General features: G+C 42.8%; 1 protein-coding gene across 10 annotated transcripts in view; it reads right to left on the bottom strand.

Annotated features, from left to right (window-relative positions):
* The window catches only part of LPP (LIM domain containing preferred translocation partner in lipoma), a 765,001-nt gene that overhangs the window by 676,016 nt on the left and 62,943 nt on the right, over positions 1–26,042 (bottom strand). For 8 of the 10 annotated variants that reach the window (XM_070371859.1, XM_070371864.1, XM_070371863.1 and 5 more), the window contains one exon: positions 19,091–19,207. The gene's annotated coding sequence lies outside the window, so the exon portion shown is untranslated. Of the gene's footprint in view, positions 1–2,038; positions 2,093–19,090; positions 19,208–26,042 lie in introns of all 10 variants that reach the window. The other 2 variants (XM_070371867.1, XM_070371866.1) reach the window with 1 other exon arrangement.

A 26,042-nucleotide genomic window follows, 5' to 3' on the forward strand; every position in this document is an offset into this window, starting at 1 on the left:
GAAATGTTAACAATACACGAAACTGATAAAAGCGTATAGGTATTGTACCATTTGACTCAACAATTCCACTCCTGGATATATTACTGAAGAAAACAAAAACACCTGCTCAAAAAGTTACATGCCCGCCAGTGTTCATAATAGCATTATTTACAATAGGCAAGATATGGAAGTAACCTAATGATGAATGGATAAAGAAGATGTGGTACATGTATACAATAGAATACTACTCAGTCATAAAAAATAAATGAAATTTTGCCACTTGAAACAACATGAATGAACCTGGAGGGTATTATGTATGTTTAGTGAAATGAATCAGAAAAAACATACTGTATGACATCACTTATATGTGGAATCTAAAAAATAAAACATACTAGTGAATATATTGTGAATTGGAGAATATATAGTGAATTGGAGAAGGAAATGGCAACCCACTCCAGTGTTCTTGCCTGGAGAATCTCAGGGAAGGCAGAGCCTGGTGGGCTGCCGTCTATGGGGTCGCACAGAGTCAGACACTACTGAAGTGACTTAGCAGTAGCAGCAGTGAATATAACAAAACAGAAACAGACACAGTTAGATATAGAGAACAAATTAACGGTTACCAGTGGAGAGGGAGAAGTAGAAAGGGCAAGATACAGGTAGGGGATTAAGAGGCACAAAGTACTATGTATAAAATAAATAAGCTACATGAATATACTGTACAGTACAGGGAATATAGCCAATATCCTAAATAACTATAAATTAAGTATAACATTTAAAAACTGCAGATCACTATGTTGTACACTTGTGACATGACTGAGCGACTTCCCTTTCTCTTTTCACTTTCATGCATTGGAGAAGGAAATGGCAACCCACTCCAGTGTTCTTGCCTGGAGAATCCCAGGGACGGGGAGCCTGGTGGGCTGCCGTCTGTGGGGTCGCACAGAGTAGGACATGACTGAAGCGACTTAGCAGCATGTTGTACACTTGTAACTTACACAATATTGTACAACTATACCTCAATAAGAAATAATTTTTTAAAAATTTAAAAGCACATGGGTATTGTTTCTACTATTCATTTTATGTTTGACATCATTTACAATAAAAAATTAAATAAAAATAACTACCGAGAAAGAGAAGGGGGGGGAATGTAGCAATTAAGAAGTAGCTCTCTGTGACAACCTAGAGGGGTAGAATGGGGTGGGAGGTGGGGTGAAGGTTCAAGAGGGAGGGGACATATATATACCTATGGCTGATTCATGTTGATATATGGCAGAAACCAACACAATATTGTAAAGCAATTATCCTCCAATTAAAAATAAATAATATTTTTTAAAGTTGCTCTAGTTTCTAATAGGATTTGAAAATAATTAATAAATTAAGCCCAAACTACCTCATTCCATGTAATATTTATGTGTCCATATGTTTCATAGATATATAAAGAATGTTGCATATTTTAATTTCTTAACATGGAAAATTATCCTATAATTTCTTCTTCTAAAACTCCTGGAGTAAACAATTCCTAACACGTCCAAGGCCACAGTGTCTATGTAACCAGGGCTATAATTACAGGATTTGTAGGTCAATTGAAGCCTCTGAAATTCCAGTTCACCACATCTGCAATCTGAGTACTATTTTCCTTCTAGAAAGAGCAAGTTTAGAGTTGGAAGATGAGCTATATCTAACATGATAATAGCTAGCACCAATTTTTTTAAATCTATCAGCACTGGCCTTTGAGGTTGAAAGTGAAAGTGAAGTTGCTCAGTCATGTCCGACTCTTTGTGACCCCATGGACTGGAGCCTACCAGGCTCCTCCGTCCATGGGATTCTCCAGGCAAGAATATTGGAGTGGGTTGCCATTTCCTTCTCCAGGAGATCTTCCCAACCCAGGGATTGAACCCGGGTCTCCCGCATTGCAGGCAGATGCTTTACCATCTGAGCCACCAGGGGAAGGCCTTTGAGGTTATCACCAAATGCACAAGCTTGGGGGTGGTGGGGGGCAAGAAGCACTCTTTTGGTGAAAATATAGATTAGCCCACATGCGCTACTTTCCACTACACACCTGAACTTCCCAGCAGGAGGAAAAAATAGTGAATCAGGCCTTGAAGTTTCCTTCCTGGATAAGTTTGAGAGGGGGAATAAAAAAAAAAGATACAAAGGTTAGACATTATGAGGTCAAGAACCATCAAACAAATAGAACTTGATGTTTAAACAGGAACAGGTAAAATATCTGGGAAGGCAACAGAACTCTCAGCTCTTTGATTCCAAAACAGCCTCAGCAGACTGAAAAAAAAAAAAAAAAATATATATATATATATATATAAATAATTAAAAATTATACTGCAGCTGAATACTAGGTATTGTTCCTTTCCAAAAGCATTAAAATATAAAGGTCAGTTAGCTTAAACGGTATTTTATTGCACACACTTTAAAAAGACCTTGAACAATTAAAGCAATGAAATATATTCCTTGCTATCATTTCAAACGTTCTCAGAAGCATAAAAGAAAGCACATACCACAAAAAATGTTAACCCCTTCTCTCCCTTTATTTCAAAGCCTCACAGAACTTATGAGCCTTTTCAGCAGAGTTTCCAGTGATTTCATGTAGTTTGGGTGAAATTCTTAGTTATCTAGTGGTTTCACTTAGGTGTCAGGGTCGCGACAGCCCATAATATGGCCCATGGAAAGGGGTCATTACCACGATACCACCAAAGACACAGGTTAAAGATCAAGACTACATCAGTGGGTCTCCCAGGAGCTCTAAAATAAGACCAAAGCTCACACACTGTAATCCAGGTGAGCAACTTAGGGACAGGGCATCTTTTTCTTAATTCCTCCAGAGGTTTTAATAGGGCAGGTGGGCTTGCAAACCACTGGACTGGAAGACTGCAAACTCCTCTGTAGCTGTTAAGCTCTAGGAAAAGCTTCAACCATCTCCTTCCTGCCTTATAGGATCCTCAGACGGACCCTGACAGCATTCTATTATTTCTCTCCCTGGTTCAGTTACCATAAAAATAAAATGGTGAAAATGACAAGCCATTTCCACCAGGCTAGAGGGGGAAAAGGTGATGATTTTAAGGCGTTTTGCATATATGAGTATCAGTTTTTTATCAATTTCCTTACATAATATGTAAAAGGGTTCCTTAACTTTTCAAAGGCATTGCTCTCCCACCAAACAGTCTATAAAATGTGTACGCCTCTGAAAATATCCTCCACTATTTTGTCCCCCCCACCCCCACCCCCCGCCAAGTCCCTGGAAACTAGTACCTCGGGCAGGGTACTTGATCACAGGATCATAGATCAGGGTCTTTCTAGAAGTTCCCTGGAAAGCCCCCCACTTTCACACAGAAAAGAGATCATTACCCCATTTCACAAATAGGTCAAGTGAAGCTCAGAAAGATCAAGTGACTTGAGTTTAGTCACACTCAGGTCCCCACACTCCACACCGACATGCCTCTCTGATTTCTGAAGGTCAGAAAGTCAGGCCCTTACATATAGGATAACTATAGTTCCTATTCTAGCTCATCCAGGTGACAAGACAACCAGAGTCCCCTCGCTAGGCCTTGTCCACTAACCTCTAGCAAAGGAAGCTGAGACTCAAAACCTCTCATCTGAGGTCATAAAATGAAAGAAAAGCCTCAGATGTCAATAAATTGCTGTTTGCTGTAACTTGATGGATTAGTCAGGCTTTCCAGGGGGCGCTAGTGGTAAAGAACCTGCTCATCAATGCAGGAGACCCAAGGACTAGGGTTTGATCCCTGGGTCGGGGGGATGCCCTGCAGAAGGGCATGGGAACCCACTCCAGTATTCTTGCCTGGAGAATCCCATGGACCGAGGAGCCTAGTGGGCTGCAGTCCATGGGGTCACAAAGATTCAGACATGACTGAAGCAACTTTGCATGCATGCATGCAATGGATTAGTAACTTTGAGCAAGATATTCAGTGCAAGAGGTAAAGAAGACCCCATAGTTACATTTCAGAATATAAGCATGGGATATCAGAAAGGGCAGAGAATGTTAATCACAAACAAATTAGTGCAAGGAAATGCAGGGTGTTTGCTTCCGAGCCACCTATAAGTTACTGAGGCCAATGATTACATGCGTTTATGGGTCATCATTCCACTTAAAGGTCAGAAAAATGAATAGATGCCTAGAAATATCTGTTCCCCAAACTCTCAGGTATCATGAATTTTACATAATTGGGGGAAAAAAAAGTCATGGAGATCTTCTGAATCTCATTTTAGAGATCAAGAAATGACAAGGGATAAAGAAACTTACTCAGATGACTAAACAATTAAGAAGCAGATACAACACACAAGTTGTATCTCAGTCATTTCTCCTTTAGAAAATTCTCACATCGTGGCACAATATTCTACGGTATTGGCCAATAAATGGAAAATTCTGAATATATATTTCTACAATTACAGTCAAGAAATGGAAATCTTTCTGTTTCCCTAACACACTATGATTTCATGGACAAAGGAGAACAGTAAGGGTAGCTCGATATATTTACCATGATTTGCTTTTTTTTTTTTAATTAAGCAGGGCACAGGCAAAAGCAGAGTTGTTTTTGACCTATAAAAAAATGTGAGGGTTGCAGAAGGAAACAAGCTTTACTATTTGATTATCAAATTTATTTTGCCATCTTCGTTGTATGGGAAGCATTAGCACACAGGCTGCGTCCTAAGAGGAGGTGAAAGGCTTGGTAGCCCAAGATCTCATTCTCGTGGCCCACTTTTTTGTCAGCTCAAGAGTGACAGGAAACAAGAGTGCAAGGATCGGACCAAAAGGATATACTAATTAACTGTGCATTGCAAAGGCAGATAACAAGAAATTCAGAAACAAAGGGAAAGAAAGAAACCATTTCACAACATTTTGTCCACAAGTTTCTCGAAAAGCCTCTCCAGACCCTGCCTTCTGCAATCCCAGCCCATGTCCTCTGAGATTCAAACTGCCCCCAAAGCACAGTTTTTCTAGCAGCCTCCAACAGCAAAGGTGGGAGAGGATTACCAATTTCTTGTGAATCCTGAAGATTTCCTTTATGAGTCATGGGAAACTGAAATAACTTGGGGGGCGGGGATGATTTTTTTGAAAGAAACACAGTTTTAAATCAGTTCCCACTAATTTGTTCTGCTGTGTGGTATAAGTCTTGAACACAGGAAAAATTAAGTTTTAGAGTTGATGCAAAAATGGGAGTTTTTGTTAGGTTCTGTCAATTGTCACCGTGGCATTTCTTATTAGGATTTTTCTTACTGTCATTTTTTTGTTAAATTAATTATAGTTTGATCAGTGTAGGAGCTATTTTGAATCCATGGGACTTTCCTCACCAGATTGTTTTGGCATTTTAAAGTCACTTACATTCAGGGCCTAAACAATATGGCAAGTATCTCTTTTTCTCTCTCCTTTATACTCAAATTCTAAACAAAGGAACCATCTGTTCTCTCTCTAAAAACATCAGCCCTTGTTTTCATTTTTCTGTTAATAATAATGCTTCAAACTTATAGCATGTCTTTTTCCAACTTGCTTATTAAAGCATTTTGTAGTTATTGCCTCACTTATCTTCAACATCACCCCCCGCCCCCCGATTAACTGAAGGGTAAAGGGAAACGTTTGCCAATTTTTAGTTAGATAAGTGATTATTGGATGTTTGATGAGTTCTATACAAATGACCACAGGTGAATCTCAGAAGGAACGTGGCCATCACCTAGCTCAGCTCTGACTCTTCCACGTGTAAAAGGGAGACCCAGAAAGGAGAAGTCACTCAGTGATCTATTTGTGTACTCGGTCCCCTACCGCACCCCCGCCCCCCCAGCCCTGACTGTAAGCAGCCAAGGTGAGAACCGTGTCTTACACATTTTTGTGTCTCAGGTACCTGATGTGTAAAAAGTGCTCATTTGAATATTTCTTGAATAAATGAAAATTTTGAGGGTAGTTCCGCAGGTGGTTGCGGCAGAGCCGGGGTCAGAGCTCAGCTCACCCATCCTCTTACTCGGTTGCTGTTAAAAATACACACCAAATAGACCCAAATGCAAAACAAATCAGAGACAATACCAAAGTGGGTGGGCGGGGTACATAAGATGCAGGCCTGTGTCTAGACTCAAGAAGCTGGTTGAACGAAATCAGTAAGCATCACAGAGTTTGGCCAGGGGCCGTGCTCAAACATAAGCCACGTTAAGGCTGACTCCCCAAACGCTCTGCATTCCTTCTGTGCTCCGAGCAGCTGGGGATGTGGATGTAGTGGAACTAGCCCTTAGACATGACCCAACTGGAAGAAATGATGTGTCTTAATGCCAAAGGACAGCGTGTCTCTATAACACCCCTGAGCCCAATACGAGAGCATCCTCCACCCCAAGATTTCCCCTCATCACTCAGTGTAACCCGAGAGTGCTCAGCCTAGGAATCATGAAAGCCACCAGCCCAGAGTTTTCCAACGAGCAGAGAGGTCACTGAAATCAAAACCTTTTTTTCCATGTGCCTCACTGGAAATCTGCGACTCATTTGGCACATTTTTCTTCTTTTCAGAATGCCCCATTTCCCACTCCTTGAAGCTAAAGGGAAAATAAATTGTTTCTAGAAAAGCAAGTTAACTGTGGGATTCTGTCATCCGAATACCTTCTACACTAGTAATTCTAACAAAGTCAGCAACTCCCCAAAGAGTCTTCAAAAATAGATTGTCTGTGTAGACGAGAAAGCTAGACGTCCAAGGAGAGAAGGAAAAATACCTTCTTTAAGTAAAAGAAAAAAGAAATCATATAGCCAAAGAGAATTCAAGTATAACGCGATTTCACATTAAATGAATTCGTTTCAGACATGAACAGGAAACAAATCAGTGACAAAATGCAAACAAATCAGCATACAGGAGCCCTCAAACAATTAGGATTTGTTTGAAGGGGGAGGTGGGTTGGCACAGTGGTGCAGAGGGGAGAGAAAGACACAGGAATAAGGATGGAGTCTCTTCAACCCCCAACACGCTGTGTCTGACACGGACACAGAGGCTGCGGGCGGTGTCTGGGATCGTCCAGCACATGGTGGGAAGCATTTATATCAAGCCGTGCAGTATCAGCAGGGGAATAAGACAGCAAGTACTTCAGGGCAGACAGCTGCAGAGAGAGCCCCTGCACAGAGCAGACACAGCAGGCTGAATGCATTCGTATACCAGCAGTCCTTCCCTCACTCACCACGCTCGGCTTCTGGACGCCTTCAGGGTCAAGGCTGTCCCCAGAACCATGTATCATTCCTGCAGCCACTACCCTACCCGTGGACTCGCTCTCAGCATGTTCCTGACAAATTTGCCCTTTTCATACATAGGGACCTTTCTGCTCTTAAGCTATCTCCAAAAATATCACCTTGGACCTTGCATACGTCCCTGGTAATCCAGCATCTTAACGTTTAACATTCAAAAGTGAAAAGAATAAAGGATTCACATAATGTTATTTAACTAGCCTTCATCTCCAAACCTAAGTTTTTCAGGGGATCATTTGGAAGCTGGCCATTGGGGAGGTAAGTTAAGCGTTCATCTGATGTCTGGTTAGGTGTCTGTCATGTCGGCAAGAACAGAGAAGACCTGAGCATGCAGCTCTCACAGATCTTGACAATCATCTCCTGCCAAAATCATGTCTGAGAAAAGAACCCCCAAGACAGCAGATGCTTCCTCTCACATGAGCAGCACTCCTGGCTAACCAATAAATACAATTTGATTGTGGTGACTGGTACTTTTTCAAATAAAAGTGTCTCTCAGAGGATATTGCTGGTTTGATACTCTAACTACTCAGTTCAAGTTAGATAACTGGGAGCAAGGCTCTCAGTCACGCTGGATATCAGTCTCTCTTTTCCTACAAAATAAAGCAGCCCAATTCAGTAAGCTCAGACTTCCTCTGTCTCACAAATCCTGTGCCTCAGTGCCTACTGCCAAGTGGTCTACCCTCTCCCTCTTAGTTTGTTCATCTCCCCTCTCTCTCTCACATCCACACAAGCTCACCCCAAGATCCCTCTTATCCAGTCCACAATCTTGTTATTAGGCAAGCTACAAGCAGTTCCTCCACAATCCCCATCACTGTTTCTCTGCTTAAGATCTGACACCAAAAGGATTTTTTAGCTAGTTTATAAGAGACGCAAACATGGGGCACATGAACCCCATTGACACACAGACCTCACCTTGAGATGAGATCCTCAGGGGGGCTCCAGCAGTCTCTTCATCCCCCGGCCACAGAGGCAGCCACCTGCCGGGACTCCAGCTGTTCAAGTCCGATCTCTACCCCTTACTCTCTGACACCTTGAACAAGTCATTTCACCTCTCTGAGCCTCAGTTTCTCTAACTGTAAAGTGAGGCATTTGGGATAAAATTAATGACAAAGTCTCTATCAATTCTGACACCCTTCCCCAGAGCTCTGAAATCTCATTAGCCATCAAAGCAAACACCCTCCAAAGCCCTGTCTCTGGTATTGGTGTTGACCTGGGGCTCCCAGGTAAATGGAGATGACTCTTTGCATGATCTTGCACAATAAGTAATAATAGCACATCAATAGGAGCAAATACTTCTAATTTGTGTTTGTTTGTTTAGTTCCAAGCTAAAGAAGTTGCAGGCACCACCTGCCAATGGCCTTTGGAGTCTCCATGATGCCTTTTTTATTTTTTTTAACAATGGGTCAGAAGTTCAGAAACTAAAAAGGTGAAAGTGGAAACCACACAGAAATAATATGGAGCCTGAAAAATTGAAAAAATGATTTAGGATAAATAATACCACATCCCTCTTTAAAAAAAAATTAAACAATAATGAGAGTAAGCAGGGGCACTATAAAGTAAAAATAAAATCGAACACAGAAAAGACTGATTTGCCTAGGATTCCTCTCAGCCATGTAATCAGCATGAATAGCAAAGACCGTATAATACTCATGTTTCTATTTGTTGCCCTCAACTGACATGGTTGGTCGTTTGTTTTGTTTTAAATAAAATGGGGAAGCAACAAATATATTAAATCCATCTGCAGAAAACCCATATTTGCATGTGGAAAACAAATAAGTGGGTGCCTGAATGGGTGATTAGGCATGCAATTGCCCATCTGCACCCGGGGCCCCAGCCTCCCTGCAGGTGCGCCTGACACAGGAGCAGAGACTCGGAAAGGCAGGTCCTCCACCATGGAGAGCGACAGACAGGAGGGAAACCGTGCCCTCCGCAAATGGACTTGTTCTGAGCTGCGCCCCCTACCCCCGCCCCATAGGGTCCAGGTTCTCCAGTCACTGTCCCTGTATCTTACAGCTGAAAACCAGAAATAAGTTTTGCCATCCTTTGCTTAGATTTCTGCGGATTCTTTAAACCACAAAGGCAATCTTTTTTTCTGAGCATCTTCGGTATGTTCTTAATAAATATTTGTTGTTGCATCTATCTTTATGAGAATGGGTGACCCCCTCCCCTGTACTCTTCATCTGGGTCATTCTACTCCAGTCACACTGGCCTCACTTTTCAGTCTTAGGACCTTGGCAACTGCTTTCTTTCAGCTTGAAACACTCTCCCCACTCTGGTCTCCAGCTTACTAACTCATAGCCTTCAGGCCTTGCTCCTGTGCACTCATATCAGTAAGACCTTCTTAGATCAATGAATTTAAATCTGTGTCATGGTCACCCTCTGTGCCCTTAACCTGCCTTATTTTCCTTCTGAAAACAGATCACAACCTAAATATTTTCTATTTACTCATCAATGGTTGTCTGGTTCCATCAAATGGGTTTGTCTGATTTGGTTCACGGTTCTATTCCTTGCACCTGGAACAGTCTAGCGCATAGTAGGTGCTGAACACCCAGTTGTTATGTTAATGAGTCATCACAGTAATCTGCAAACCACAACACCGGGCACCATGAGTGCTCTTATGGAAAAAGACAAGATCTATGCTCTTAGGAAGCTTCTACAACGTGGAGAAGGAAGACTGAAAATCTGTTTATGTAGCAGAGCAAAGTGACATGAATGCTCCACTGAAGGTATAAACAAAGCACTCAGATAATACAGGAAAAGCAAGCTCTTGACACTGGAGCAGGGAGTGGGCGGGGAACAGACTGAAGGAGACCAACAGAGCTGAATTCTCTGGAAGTATCTTAAAAGGAAGCACAGAAATCATCCTCAAAAATACATTCAGCACAAACAAGTACTAAGACATCTTCAGTTAGCCTCCTTTCCTTCATCAATAATGCTAAGTGAAACAAAAGATTGCCCAAGATAAGTCAGCATTTCTGTGTGCCAAGACCATGGAGAAAAGAAGAATCACTTTCCTCCATAAAGCCTTCATTTTAAAATGGAAATTATTTAATTTGCACACAAATGCACACAAAACATCGCTTCAGAAAATTCCAGGGTGACCTTAAAGGGTATCCAGTTTAACAACATCTTACTTCCCCCTAGAGAACCCATTGGTATCAGCCTCTATCTAAATACCCTCAGAGATAGGGAACCCATAACCCCAGAAATGGCCCATGCCACTGCAGTCTGCTGTTAATACTAAAACACACTCCCTCACACTGTCTTTCTGTTACTTCCACCCAATGATGCCAGAACTCCTTCTGGGGTCACAAAGAGGGAGTTTGTATTCCCTTCTGGGGCAGAGTCCCTCCTGCTCCCTCCTTCTCCATCCCTTTCTCTCTTCTCCACACTAACCATTTCCTGTTCTTTGTTTCATCCCTCAAAGGCTCTGATTTCTGGTGCCATCAGCCATCTTAAACTGCACCATTCCCTTCCCTCCATCTCTCACTGTTCCAGGACATTTTTTTTTTTCTTTTTTTGGAGCTGACCTACTGCTCAAGCAATTTAGCATTCTTTGGAGAGCTGAGCATTTTGTCTGGGGTTGGGGAGAGGGGCACAGGGGATCCAAAAGAACATGGGTAAGTAACTCTGTGAGCCCTGACCCAGGAAGACCCTGGCAGAGTAACCTAACTTTCCTACCTTGACCTTGAAATGCTATCTTTGACATAAATTAGAAAGCTGAAGCATCTGACCTCCCTCCACCCCAAGGACATTCAGAATCTGGGGCGTCTTGTACCTCTGGTAAACCATGGCCCCTCTAGTCTTGTGGGTCCCAGCTTGCCAGCCTGCATTAGAATATGTAGTTTTTAGCCACCTCTACACCTGAGAACTGGATTGCTTGTGTGACCTTGGTGAGACACTTAAAGTCAACAAATCAAAGTATCTCAGAAGGTAAAAGAAAAAGAGAGCTCTAAATCATCCAGTCCAAAAATTGCCCAGCAATCTCTCGTGCACCTTGCCATGCCCTTCCCCATCCTCAGTCATGGCAGACGTTGCTAAATGATCATGGGCAGATACAACTTCAGAACTCTTCTCCACATAGCACCTCAAATAGCCATTACAAATCCACCATGTGGCCACACAAAATCCAAGCTATTCATTCTTCAGATGAGGAAAACTGGAGCTCAAAGATGGGCTAGGACCTCCCTGTGTGTCAGGCTCAGGAAAAGAACCAGAACTACAAAGGTCCCATCCCCATATTCCTGAGTCCTCTGTCCTCCTCTAACTCTGATACTCTATCAGTGCTCCTTGGAGTGGGGATAGGGAGCTTGCTGTTGTATTAATACAGATAAAGAAAGGGTTTCCTGATAGGAGGCAGAAGCTTCAGAGAAGGCTTGGAGGAAGAGGTGCATTTGAGCAGACCTGTAGGAACCAGTAAGCTCTATTTGCCTTTAGCCAAAAAAAATTCAGGATTGGAAAAGCATTTCTTATAGCAAGCACAGCATAAGCAAAGGAATGGGGAGGACTATGGTGGGATGAGAGGCGGCTATGGGCTTCTGAGAGAGTTGGAGCCAAAACAGAGGCCACAAAGAGCAGTGGGGGAGGAGAACAAAGATGAAGACAAGACAAGACAAGAAGAGTCAACCAGAGTCTTTGTGGAGTTTTCAATGCTGATTTTTTTTTAATTGACTTAAAGGTCTTAAGACTTACAAATAGAAAAACAGAGAAAGGATTAGAGGAAAAGTAAAAGAATCCATCTCCATTCTCAATGGGAAAAAAAAAAGCCTTGCCCTAAACTGTATTACAGGAACACTTTCATTATGTAAAAGCCTATTTTGTTTTCATGTCATTCTTAGATTACATCATAGAGTGGCTGCAGCCGTCTCGTACCGTATTATGAATAAATCACCAGCTTAATCATAGAATGAGCCAGGGCCCTAGATTTAAAAGGAAAATATTAGATCATTTTTAATAACTGGTATAACTCAAGCCAGTTGCCATTGAAGCAGGGGGAGGTGATGTCATCCTAAAGAAGTCCAAAGAGGAACTAGAGAGGGTCAGCCCTGGGCAGGTCCCAGAGAAGCTTCCATTTACAAAGGAAGAGGTGGCTGATGGCAGCTGAGTGGGATGCGTTCTCTGGACTGAACGATCTTGTCATGAAAACCAACAATGACTTCTCAATAGACCATCCTCATGAAACACAATGTACAAATAGCTTGTTCCCAAAACGACTATATTTCCAAAGACCAGAAAACATGAACATATTATGATGTCTGTATTTATGTCTTGGGAGCCATTGAGCAAAATTATAAATATTAAGGCTTTTAGTTATTCAGAAAAAGAGATGAAAGCTGGGGTGACATATGCAAATGCCACAGGTCTGACGTAAGCCAAGGGGACAGTACAAAGTAAGGACACTGAGACAATGGCCTGATAGAGAAAAGAACTAGAGTGGTTTCTAGCCGTCACAAACTATTAAGGAGATTGGAAATGAACATTTACTGTGCACCAACTATGCACTAAATATCATACACAATTGGCACTTTAAATACACATGCTGCTTTGTGAGCCCAGAAGAATCTAAAAGGTAGGTGCTACTAGCACTATTATTTTCAGATATGGAAAGTAGTGTGAAAATGATTAAATGATGTAAGTAAGATTATGCAACTAATACATGAGAGTCTCCTTACTCCAAATTCCACTTTACCTAACTGTCCCACTGTAAATGCTTTTGAACTGTGGTGTTGGAGAAGACTCTTGAGAGTCCCTTGGACTGCAAGGAGGTCCAACCAGTCCATCCTAAAGGAGATCAGTCCTGGGTGTTCATTGGAAGGACTGATGCTAAAGCCGAAACGCCAATACTTTGGACACCTCACGCGAAGAATTGACTCATCGGAAGAGACCCTGATGCTGGGAGGGATTGGGGGCAGGAGGAGAAGGGGACGACAGAGAATGAGATGGCTGGATGGCATCACCGACTCGATGGACATGAGTTTGGGTGAACTCCGGGAGTTGGTGATGGACAGGGAGGCCTCGCGTGCTGCGATTCATGGGGTTGCAAAGAGTCAGACACGACTGAGTGAACTGAACTGAAACTATTTCCTATTATGGACTTGCAATGAAAATTAAACAATTGATAAGAAACACTTTGAAAGTACCAAAAGTATTTAAAAAATATTGAAAGCCAAACGGGATCATGGACTGGGGAAAAGCACTGGCACTCTGGCCAGTGACAGTCTCAATGACTACAGATGGCCTTCCATATTTTGGCTGCAGGGCTACTAATGAGCTTGACCAGCATTTTAATCTCCCACTTCTATTAATTTTTTAGGAATGCTAAGGTGGGCTCTAAGGGAACCTGTCAACTTCTATGAAATTTACTGCCGCGCTTGATTTTATAAAAAGACTATTTTGGTGAGGGGAGGAGACAGATGATCTGGAAAAGGGTTTTCTGCCAGACAGAAAGTATTGGCTGAGGTTTTCTGTCTGATCCTGTCAGTCTCACAGCAATGCTGTGTATCGGTTCACTGTTCTTAATACAAATGTTATTCATAACGGCAGAGACACACTGTCTAACCCAAGTAATACTGATTTATGCAACTTTTCAGGACATGGCGTGACTCAACAGGAGACGCAGACCCTGAAATTTACCTAAAGGGACAACAGCCTCCAAATTTTGACCTATTTTCCCCAATTTCTTTCTGAAACAGGACAGAGGGTGCAAAAAGCAGAGAAAGCACACCTAAACGTTGTATGGACTGATTTGGAGCAGAGACTGTGTGAAGAGGTGGAGGGCACATACTGGGCCAGAGTCAGAGGTGCCTTGGACGTCCCTCCCATGGCTACCCCTGGCTCCGTGGCCTTGGAAGAGACATCTCTGGGTCTTGGCATCTCATCTGCACAGCAAAGAGCTCAATCAAGAACTTGCAAACATTTCCACCAAAGTAGCACCAACTGCTAAAGAGGGCAAAGATGCAGAGGCATAGGAGCAGGGCATTAATTAAAAACTTGTGTTCTTCCTCTGAAAAGTCACGCCAGTTTTGCATTCTGTGCAATTATATATCGACGCTTAGATTCAGATTTTAAATGGAGTTCTCCTCCAAAACAACCTTCAAATAAAATTGATCTACAGAGGTGCACTGAGTATATGTACCTTAGCATATGCCATGTAAGCTTGGGCGTCTGTTACAGGCAGCCCCCTAGGAGACCCCTTGTAACTGCACCTCCTGCTCTTCAGACCCCTTTGCAGTCCCTCCTCTTGACCGTGGGCTGGATGTAGTGATTTGTTTCTAGTAAGGAGAATGAAGCAGAGGAAATTGTGTGTCACTTCCAGGACTGGGTAACAAAAAGGCTGTGACAGATCGGAAGGATTCTGTCTTGCTCACCTGCTTTAAGGGAAGCCAGTTGCCATGTTGGGAACTGCCTACGGGAAGAGAAAGGAACTGAGGCTCCCAAGCCAACAACCCACAGGGAACTGGATCCTGCCAATGATGTGACTGACTGTGGTGGTGGGTCTTCCCAGGCAGAGCCTTCAGATGAGACTGCAACCTCAGGGCAGACCTGGAGGCACCCATCTAAGCTGTTCCCAGATTCCTGACTCACAGAAACTGTGAGATAATCAATGTTTCTTGTTCTAAAGTGCTAAATTTGGGGTAATTTGTTAAGTAGCAATATATAAGGAAGATAGCACCCCAATCTGAGAGGTCCAGTTGTGGATTATTTTAAAACCTCTTACCAATGCCACCATTTTTCTTGAGGCTAGGCAACAGAGCAGAAGAGATCTGCTATCAGAAACTATTGAAAGGCACCCCTGTCCCCTGGAAAGTAGAGATGCTTGCTAGCTTGGGACCATACACCCGGCATGCTCTGATCACCCAAAGATGACCATAGAAATAATATCAGTGCAGCTCAAAATCAACATGATGCATTTGACAACAGTAGACTGGTGAAAAATGAAGCAGAGACTGAAGCACATGTGGAAGGTGACAGACTGCTTACCTACCCAGCCATTCTCTTCTATCAGCCACACCACCCTCAGGCCCTATCCAGACCTAGTGATCCAGATGACAGCTCCATGGTTCACTGAGAAGTTCTGAAGACAGATCTCCTCCTTCTGGAAACCTTCCCCAATGCTCCCAGTTCTTTCCATTCCCCCATCCTTTCATCTAAGCCCCCTGAAAGCTGAGTCTTTAACTTATGTACCTTGATTTCCCAAGCACCTAACATAAGACTGGAAACATATCTGGTGATCAATAAACGTGTGTTGTAAATCTTTCTAATGTGTATTTTACTTTTATGTACGTCTTTCTCTCCAACTAGATTATGAGCTTCTCAAGGTTAGGACTATGACTAATTTACTGTGATGTCCTAAATACCCTGAGTTTCACTGATTTCCACACAAGCACTGGGATCAGGGTACAGAACAAACATATGCTCTATGAACCAGGAGTAAATATTTGGCAGCAGTCTACCCAGGCAGGACTCATGGGGCCTCCATCCATTGGCCATCAGACCCTTCTACAACACAGTAGCCCACTGAGAGAGAACATGAGAACCCCTGACATACTAGGGCTCTGCCCAAGATAGAGTAAAAGTGTATCCACTGTGCTGAGGTCAGGAAATAGAAGAATGAGGAATTAGGAGGAAGGAAGCAAGACAGAGAGAGAGAAAACTTCCACCTTCTTTCACAGATAGCAAATACCTCTGACAACACATTCCTGGGTTACAGAACCACAGAACCTCAGGAGGTTGGACAAGTCCCTGCTCAGACTCAACAAATCCTTTTGTAACTTTTGAAGCAGTAACATGAAAGTTGGCTACGCAGATGTTCACATATGCCGGAAACCACTTCACCAACCGACTGGAGGGAGCCAAGACCTTCACCTCTGACGGAAGTGACCAATCCTTTGCTTCCGGCAGAGACTAATACCTGATTCTCCTGAGGACCAAAGAGGAAATATTAAAACTGAGAGCCCTTAGCTACCATCATCAACTGTATGCTAGTATCAACAGAGGGAAATAATTTCCTTCCTGACTCCCACTGGGTAAGTCATGCCTAGAGCAGAAGGTGTGATTATCTAATCAAACAAAGCAAGTCCCAAACGGGCAGACTGTAGCTTCTAGGGGATGTTTCAAAGCATTGAGACTTCCTCAGTCTTCAAATCTACCTCCTTGCATCTCCCACTGCCTACAGCAAAAACAAATACAAAAAGTAACCATGATACACAACTTCATCTCAAGCTCAACCATCGTCAATGAGCCAGGTCCCAGATCTAGCTGCTTTCCAAGACTGGGGACAAATTACTGCCTGTCCAGTCCTGGGGATGCTGGGGGTGCAGAGCTGGAAGGAAGGACACACATTGAGCATATATATGATGCACCAGGAAGAGTACAGGGGCCTGCACATTACATTGCATTACGTTTCTTTATATTTAAGATCAGTATTTTTCTTTATCGTCACTATCTTATTTTTCTTTATATTCTTTGTATTTAAACAAAAGAAGAAAGCAACTGTAATGACCCATCATGTAAGGCTCACACTTTACAGTTTCCCAAACAGGTTGGCATCTATCAACAAACATGCTCTAAGCAAACGAGAGGTGAGCAGGAAATGATTATTATTTCTAAATCTCCAATCAGGGAAATGAAGGTGGAGGGATATTGTTTTCTAGGGTTGCACATCTAATAACTGACAGGCCTTCTGCTACCCCACCCCACCATACTCACTGTATTCACAGACTTCTTAGGCCATACTGGTCCCAAAAGCCTATTTCTGTCCAGTGGTTTGTTTCATTCTCATAAAAGCATGCAGTTCAGCCTCATCTGTGCTAGAATTCCTAAAGCTTTCCAACAGAGAACTGGCCAGTGCCTGAACACCCTCAGGAAAAGGGACAGTAACTACCTCTAGATTTAGTCTTTCTATCCATGAAAATGCACCGTGCACCTACCAGAGGCCGGAGATCCCACTAGCCTGGGGCTACACACGTGGGCAGGAGATACTGTCCCTCTTCTGACCATGTTTTATATTCTTAAAGGCCACTGTTATTTGTGCTCTGCATCCTGCGTTTTCTGGATCCATTCCAGTAAGAGTGGGACATCATTTCCGGTCCTCTCAGCACCATGGTGTGAAGAGGCCAGTTGGCCAGTGTCTCTTTCAGAGGAGGAGGCAAGGACTAAAGTCCACCAGCCTAGGAGAGTTCTGACAGGAGGGTAAAATAAGGTCCGTGGTCACCTGCAAACGTTAGTCCTCTCTCTGCATCCTAACAGCACCCAGATATTCTCTTGAGGGACCGCCTCTTCTCCAGCATTTAGCGGCCATGAGTTTCCGGGTGACAGCGGGCAGCCAGTTCCCAACCGTGAGGGGAGACAGCCTGTGGATGAAGCTCACACACACACAAGACGGCAGAGCAGGGAGCGTGTCAGAGAGGCAGAGCCCGGGCCTGCCACACTGAGCTTGAGGCCACCCGCCCTCGAGACTTGCCGGCTTCCGCCCGTCAGCCACCCACACTGCCCTCTCTGCACCACCGTCTGAGGCTGCATCAGTGTTCTGGAGGACAAAAACCACTGTTGGCTGATAATTAGCTTATGGACAACAGACCCTGCTGAGCTTCTTCCAACTCGCTCCTGGTAACGCACTCTCTCCCATTCTGCCATGACACACTAGAACTTTTGTTTGAACCCAAGTACAAGGCTTCATATTCATCACAACTGAATTTGAAGCACTGGAAAAACTCAGGCGCGGGAGCAGAGAACCAAGATTTACATCTGATGCTCAGAGTGTCTGCTTGGGGAGAAACATTCCAGACCATGTTTGAAATGTTATAGACTGAAATGAACGTTGAAGAGTCCAAGCAGCGGTTTCCAGCCTTTCACCTTATGTAGATCCACAGGCGCAAAGAAAGCCAGCCGGGTGTTCTTTTAAGACACACTGATTAAGAAAAGAGTGACAAAACCTATAAACTCAGCCTCACTTTTAAATGGAGTTAGGTTTTACTGATCACAACAGAATCCTCTCCCTTTTGAAAAACTAAGCCATAAACATGGCAAGACACACTATTTATTCAGTAAAAAAGCCAGAGGTGAGGCGTTTAGGGACTGGCCCTGGGAATGAGAGTACAGATTTAGAATTCTAGATAGAAGTCTTGCCCACAATCCCTCAGCTGTTTTTCTCAGATTCTTCTATAGCTCAGGATATCCCATATCATCGATTCTTTTCTAGAATATGTTCTACCTGCTATAAACACAGAGGAATTCCAAAGTTAAAGGGAAAGTTTACCTTACCTGCTCACCATTCCCGTTTAATCTGAGGATTAAAACTCAGATCCCCGTGGAGATGCTGCAGGCCCTTTAGGACAGGTACACACCCTTGTCTAAGGAAATTTAGCCTTTCTCACCACAAAGGGTTGATGTGAAAATACAAAATCACAGAAGAAGCACCCTGCACAGGGGTGAGCAACAGCCACTTAAAACTACTACTTCCTTTCCTCACATACACCCATAACACTGTTCACTGACTCTTTCTCGTCATTCAATTTCAAGAATGCTCCCCTCCACACCAAAGGAGAAAGAAGGAAGCAGTGCAGTTATTGGCCACCCAAAATCGTAATTACTCCAGATTTTCTTCCAGTTTCTCTTCCTGCCACCTTCCAAAGGCTGAGTCCTGCCTTAGCTTTGCCGTCCATTTTATTAGCATTATTATATCTTGCCATTCATTGTCCATCATCAATAAAATCAACTCAAGAAAAAAAAGGAAGAATATTTTTGTTCTTCTTAGTTCTTCCATCCTAGTTACCAGTGCCCATGATTTAAATGGAAACTGATTTTAAAATTTCATTAAAATATGCATATTGATTATAAAAGGAAAAAGTTCTCTTTTTTTTGCACAGAACTCACCAGCTGAGGAAAAATATCTTCCCTCCGACAAATACCCTGTAGAACAACAGCAAAAGCACTGAACTGGAATCAGGTGACTGGATTCCGTCCTCCGTTCTGTTTCCGCAATGATCTCACCTGTAGAAATGGGACAAGGAGGTTAACTATGAATCCCTAGGATCTTACTAGCTGTAGAACTTCCCCAAGCTTATGAGCTTGCTGGGTAAACCATACTGGAAATTACACCAGGCTTGAAACCCACAAATGTAGTGGCTGATCTCTGTATCTCCTAAGCCACCAGTCAGCTCCTGGCACTTCTGTTTCATTAATATGTCTCAGAATGATGAAGAAAGAGAATGCTGGTACCCCAGTGTTCATACCTCAGCTTTGGGGGGAAGTGGGAGATAGCTTCATCATAATATCAAAAGTGAAAGAGAGAGATCAATTAGATACATTTTAGGCAAGAAAAAATTAACAGTGAAACCTGAACTACAGTAAATAAAAAGAGGAAAAAAATATGAATTTGGAGACAAATTTCTAACTATAGGATCCAGTGGCTGCTGTGAACCTTAGTTTCATTGCCTAAAAAATGACAGTCAATGGGCAGTAGAGGGCTGGACAATCTTGACGCTTCCTGGCAAGTCCTCGCTACTTTATTTCATTAAGAACTAGTACTACTTTATCAAGAATCCTGCAATATATATTCCAACAGACAAGTGTTCTAGGGGAGCAGATTGTTATAAAATGTAGATTCAGGGGAAATCCGCATACCAGGAAAACGACTACTCCCATTTTCACTGTTGTCATTTTAAACATTATTGACCCAATCACACAATCATTTTGTGAATATGATCTCATTCAATCTTCAAATACCTATACAAGCTCAAAGTTGAAAGGGACCTTAAAAATGACCCACTTCAACCCTTCCAACTTACAGGAGGAGAAACTGGGGACCAGAGCGGGGAGGTGGCCACCCAAAAGCACAGTGAGAGGTAGGCAGCCCAAGGCTCCACTTTGGGTCCTGCTCCCCTGGAGTGATTTATGGCCACTTTAACAGAAGAAATGACTGACATTCACTGGCCAGAGAGACCTGCCCTCAGCCACACAATCAGCTTTGAAGGATAACCAGGACTTACACACCCAGACCTCAGAACATTTGTTTAAAGCTCTTGCATACAGCCCGATAGCAAAAAAAAAAAAAAAAAAAAAACTAAGTTGAGAAAATGGAGGATCATCAAGGTAAGTCCAGCAAAGCAATGCATTTCCTGAGAACTAGTGGTCTTCATGGGCACTGGAATCGTCAAAGCCACTGAGGGACGGAGAACTAGGAGGCCAACACTGGCCTTGTGGGCAGTGCAATCTCAGAAAAACAAAAAGATCCCAACTCTAAGCCCCAGGAAACCTAAGCCTCTCCTTGCAGAGGGAGACATCAATCAGAACAATTTCTACAACAGCAGCAAAGGGCAGCTGACGTCCCCAGATTTTCAAACTTTGCTGAAAGGTAAATCTCTCCACCATGGCCCTGGGGCAATGTCTCAGGCATTGGCTACCTTCTCTCCAAGCACAAATGAATGTGGCCCCCCTTTTCCATAGTCAACCTCTCTTTCAATAATTTTTTTCTTCCTTTCCATAAAGAGAACAAGCAGTTTCGCAAAAGAACCGCTGTGAAATGATTGAAGTTCTTCTGCAAACAAACCATTAGCAGAGTTCAAATGCAATTTAAATTACCAGTTGTTAAAGTGCTCCTCAATTTCTTCCTAAGTTTCCAAGGAGAATTACATACTATACACAATTTAATTGGTTGTTTTCTATTTTTTAACATCCATTTACCCCCCGATTTTATATTTCAGAAGTGTCTATAAAAGCATCCCTTTAAAAAATTATACATTGTGGAATAGATTAAACCTAAAGATTGAAAAGTATCAGAGAAAACAGCTGCAGGATTACGCAGCTCAGCAGAAATTGATGGTTTTGACACCACAAGACATGCAGAGTTTCAAAATCTTAAGAATCACCTGATGGTGTCCTCACTGTTTACAGACGAAGACACTGAAGCCCCAGAGGAGGAAGGCTTGGCCCAACTTTTCTCACTGGTCAGTGACAGATTCCAGGTGAGAACTCCCTACTTACCAGACCAGTGCTGTCACTTCCCACCACCATATGTTGAAGGAGATGATGGGAAATGCTCAACAAATTTAATTTCCACCTGTAAATTTTTTTCTTAAAGAAAATATGAAGTCATCTTCAAATACACTCCTGACCTCAAAAGTGGAGCTGGCCCATGGCAAGTATCTTCCCAAAAGGGAAAAATAGAAGTAAACCCTGACGAATGAATCAAAGGAGCTTCAAGTGAGCAGATTCCTGGCAGGAAAAGTCAAGACCCTCTTCTAGATTCACTAAATAAGTTATGGGACACCAAGACTGCAAAATTCCACTGCTTTATCTGGCCCAGAACTTGTGGAATGAGAGGATAAAGGCAGATCTTATCACATCTGTAAATGGAAAGGATTTTAGAGCCCATCACAAGGACAAGGCAAACTTCAAGGCTTTGATATTGAACATGTGTAAAGTATTCAACCTCCCTGAGCTCAAGCTTTCCTGTCTGCAAAATGGGTCTAATACACCTACCCATCAAGGTGTATGCAACCATTTCTTGGGATTCCATACAAGCATGCAAAGCACAGAGTCTGCACAGAGTGCGCCTTAACCAATGTTCATCCTCATCTTCCAAGGTCTGTCTACAACTTCTCAAAGCCTATGATTCTGTGGTTCTAATTTACTAGAACTACAACTGAGTCTAAGCCATGTATGCTTCCTAAGTCTGTTAGATGCTGTGTGTTCCATGACTATAAATTCATTTATTTTGTCATCCAAAAATAAAACACATACCTGAAAACATAAATATCCAAACGTTTTCCACCAAAAGCAAACTCTTTGGAACAGTTTTGAAGATGGCCTTCAAATTCAGTTGATGAGCCAGACAGTAGTAAAAACCTCAGTTTAATGCCCAAGATCTCATTTAAACTGTCCATCAGCCCTATAAGAAAGATTTCCTATTGTCCACTGAGGAAACTAAGGGTCAAGAAGTCAGGCAACTGTCCAAGATTTGGGGGCTAGTAATGGTAAAGCTGGAATTTGACCTCAAGTCTTCAAAAGTCAAGCTCCACGACCTGGGTTTTATTATTTTGCAGTTAAAACCATACTATGGACAGCTATTCTGCTAGAAGCAAAAATATACCTGGGAAAAATAAACCGCTATGTTCACATTTTAAGGAGCTTTGGGATAAAAAATAAAGTCTGAACTTTTACACTGAAAAGTGTTCACCTTAAAAGCAAGTAGATCTTTCTTGAATGCCACCTCGCTGTTGTTATTATTTTTCAGTTGAAGTAGAGTTGATTTACAATGTTGTGTTAATTTCTGCTGTACAGCAAAGTGATTTAGATATATACCTACATATATATGTGTGTGTATTCTTTTTCATATTCTTTTCCAGTATGTTTTATCACAGGATATTAAATATAGTTCCCTATGCAGTAGAACTTTCTTGCTTATCCATTCTCTATACAATAGTTTGCATTGCTAATTCCAAGTTTCCAATCCATCCCTCCTCCACCTCCCCTTCCTCTGGGCAACCACAAGTCTGTTGTCTACATCCCTGAGTCTGTTTCTGTTTAGTAGATAAGTTCATCTGTGTCATATTTTAGATTCCGCATACAAGTGATATCCTAAGATATCTTTCTCTTTCTGATTTACTTCACTTAGTATAATAATCTTTAGGTCCATCCACGTTGCTGCAAATGGCATTATTTCATTCCTTTTCGTGGCTGAGTAGTATTCTATTGTGTATATATATACATCATCTTCTTTATTCACTTGTCCGTTCATGGACATTTAGATTGTTACTATGTCATGGCTATCACACATAGTGCCTCTATGAACACAGGAATGCATGTAACTTTTAGAATTATATTTTTGTCCAAACACACACCCACAAAATTATACTTTTGTCCAAACATGATTTCTGGATCATATGGAAAAAAGGGAACCCTCCTACATTTTGGTGCAAATGTAAATTGGAAAGCCATGATGGAAAACAGTATGGAGGTTCCTCAGAAAACCAAAAACAGACTTGCCATATGATCTTGCTGCTATGTTCTTACATGAAATAAAAAGTCCAGAGCCCTAAGTTCAGAGCGCTAAGAAGACATCTGCCAGCTATGTGGGAAGCAGGCCAGAGAAAGGTTAAGAGTGAGCTGATACCAGAGTGACTCAAAACAGAATTCAAATGTCTGGGCTCATGATGAAACAAATCGCAGGTAATCCTAGTATGAGCTTCTGAACACACACCCCCACCCCAACTCCCGGCGCAACCGTGAACTGCCACGATGTTAGACGCCCTGCGCTCAGAGGTACACAAAGCAGACTTTCACTAGCACCTCCTGCCCTGGAGGCACTGTGTATGGGCCCTGCAGAGGTGGGCGCTGAGCTGGACCTGCCTTGAGCTCTCAAAGGGGTTACAGAGGACACACTCCCCCACAACAAGACGGTAGAAGAGTGTGCAAAATACCAGTACATGCGGGTGTCCTTTGGAAGGTCAGGAAGAGCCCTGCTGATGATGACTTTAAACTGAGCCTGAGCACACAAGAGGATTTCCACGTATGAGGAGGTGGGAAATCAGCCCAGGGAACACGATGTGCTAAGGCCTTGAGGGAGGAGCTCAGGGTGTTCTCGGGGAAAGTGACTAATCTGGGGAGGCCAGTGGCAGAAAACACGGAGGGAAGTGGTGGGACATGAGGCTGGAAAGGAATGTTGTGGCCAAAACATGGAATACCTTATGTGTCAGGCTCTTGATGCTCATGGCTATTGCATTTTGAAAAATGACACAAGAGAAAGTGAAATGGTAGAGCTATTGGAGCCGAATCCCCTCCATTGTCAGCTTCCAGACATAGCACAGCTAGGAGGGTCTGAAGTAAAGTTTCCTGGGGCGGGACCACTTCTCTGTGGCCCCACTCAGAGACATCAGAGGAGTGGGTGGCCCTTAGTGTTGCCCCAAACCCACACCTCCATCGACCCTTTCTTCTAGTCCAGAATGCTCACCCACGGACGACCCGGAAAAGAAATCAAGTCTCATGCTCCAAACAGGATTTCCACTCTGCCTTCAGGGAAATGACAAAGCTATCCAATTTGATGAATCAGAAGAACATAGGCTAAACACAAGCTCAAGCCTCTTTCCTGTCACTCAAGAAGCAGGAGCCAGAAGTCTATGCAGCATGTACTGTGTGTGCAAGAAGCACGACATCATAGAGCTCCTGGACAGTCCTGGGACCACATTACTGGGGCCTACATATGAGCCTGAACTGACACTACTGGGATGTTACATGGAATCCTTTCCCTTAAAGGGGATTTTGTGGCAGGTCCCATAAGGCAAAGGCACAGGCAAGGTGTAATTCCCTTTCTGCCCTTAAATAGCTCCCAGTCTAGAAAGACTACATGATGGTGGGTGCCATAGCAGAGGCACAGATAACAATACAAATCCTCCAAACAACACTGTAGGTTGCCGTGATTACTTGTACAGACTTGACAGATGAGCAAACTTACCAGCTTAACTGGCCTAACAGATCACACAGCTAGGAAGCATCACAGCAAGATTCAAATCCAGATCCCATGCTCATAAGTATCACATGGTTATACTTTATTGCCTCAGAGCCCACTGTGTTGTGAGTCAGCAAAACAGAAAACAAAGAGACCAATTCTGGGGAACTGTGGACGGCGGGAAGTGGGCAGTGACCAGAGGTTACTTCACTCAGAAGGTGAAGTATCCACTCAGAAAGGGGGTATGTGTGCAGAAGTTTATAGGAGGAGCAGGAGTCCTAGGGATGACGATGGGAGAGGTCATCTCAAGCAAAAGGAACAGCATGAGTTATGGCAGAAGGTGACTAAATGAGAGACTGGGAGAATGATGGGTGTTCACACTGAACAGGTACTGCTGTCTGATTACGGGTACCTGGGGTAGAAGTTTTCACTTAAATGCCAAAAATACTAGGGAAATGTTATGAATAACAAAATAAGTGAATTTAAAGCTGGGAAGCATACAGCCGAGTATACAAGAAAAACAATAAATGTTTCAAAGCAGGACTGTCGTGCGGTCTCAGCTTTCCTTGGGATTCTGCGCTTCAGTGCTAAGGCCATGCATTAACCTTTCAAGACCTGAGCCAGGGTCAGGAATAATGAGCCTTCAGGCCCTTTCAGGTCAATGTATAGAAGGACACCAGACCCTCTGGAAGTTAGGACTTCTATACCTATCTCATGGATTCTGACCTTTTAGAGAAGAGCTTCTACAACCACTAAATGAATTTCAAGCCCTCACTGGAATAAAGTAACCCCAGCCCAAGCCTCAGTTGGTAAAAAGAGCATGGAAAACAGGAAAGAAGATACAGAATCAAAAAATCTTACACCTGATGTTTCGATTCTCCACTAATAACTATGGAATCCTGAGCAAGTCACTTCTTTTTAACAAAGGCACATTCTCATTCATAAAATGGAAATGACCATACTTATTAATACATAGGTAGTGAGCATCAACAAGGGATCTATGAGATTAAATATAAGGACACGTGTTTCTACATGTGCGGTGACATGTTAAGAAGAGGTGCTCCCCTGAAAACCACCACATTGATAGGAATAGTACAAAAACTGCCCAATTCTCCTGGTGAAGTATCTAAATCTGGACTTGTCAACAATTTTCCCCCATAGAAAATTGAGCTGTATTCCCCAGGCAAGTCATTACATCTTTTTGTGCCAAATTGTTTTCATCTTTTAAATGACCCAGTAATCCCACTTTGGGCAATATACATAAGGGAATAATCCAAGAGGAAAAAAGAACGCAGTTTGTTCAGAGATGTTATTCATAGTGCTATTTCTAGCTCTTTATATATCCCTCTATTATAGCACTTATCTCACTGTGCTGTAATT

This window comes from Bos mutus, chromosome 1, assembly GCF_027580195.1.
Source record: "Bos mutus isolate GX-2022 chromosome 1, NWIPB_WYAK_1.1, whole genome shotgun sequence".
Taxonomy (NCBI): domain Eukaryota; kingdom Metazoa; phylum Chordata; class Mammalia; order Artiodactyla; family Bovidae; genus Bos; species Bos mutus.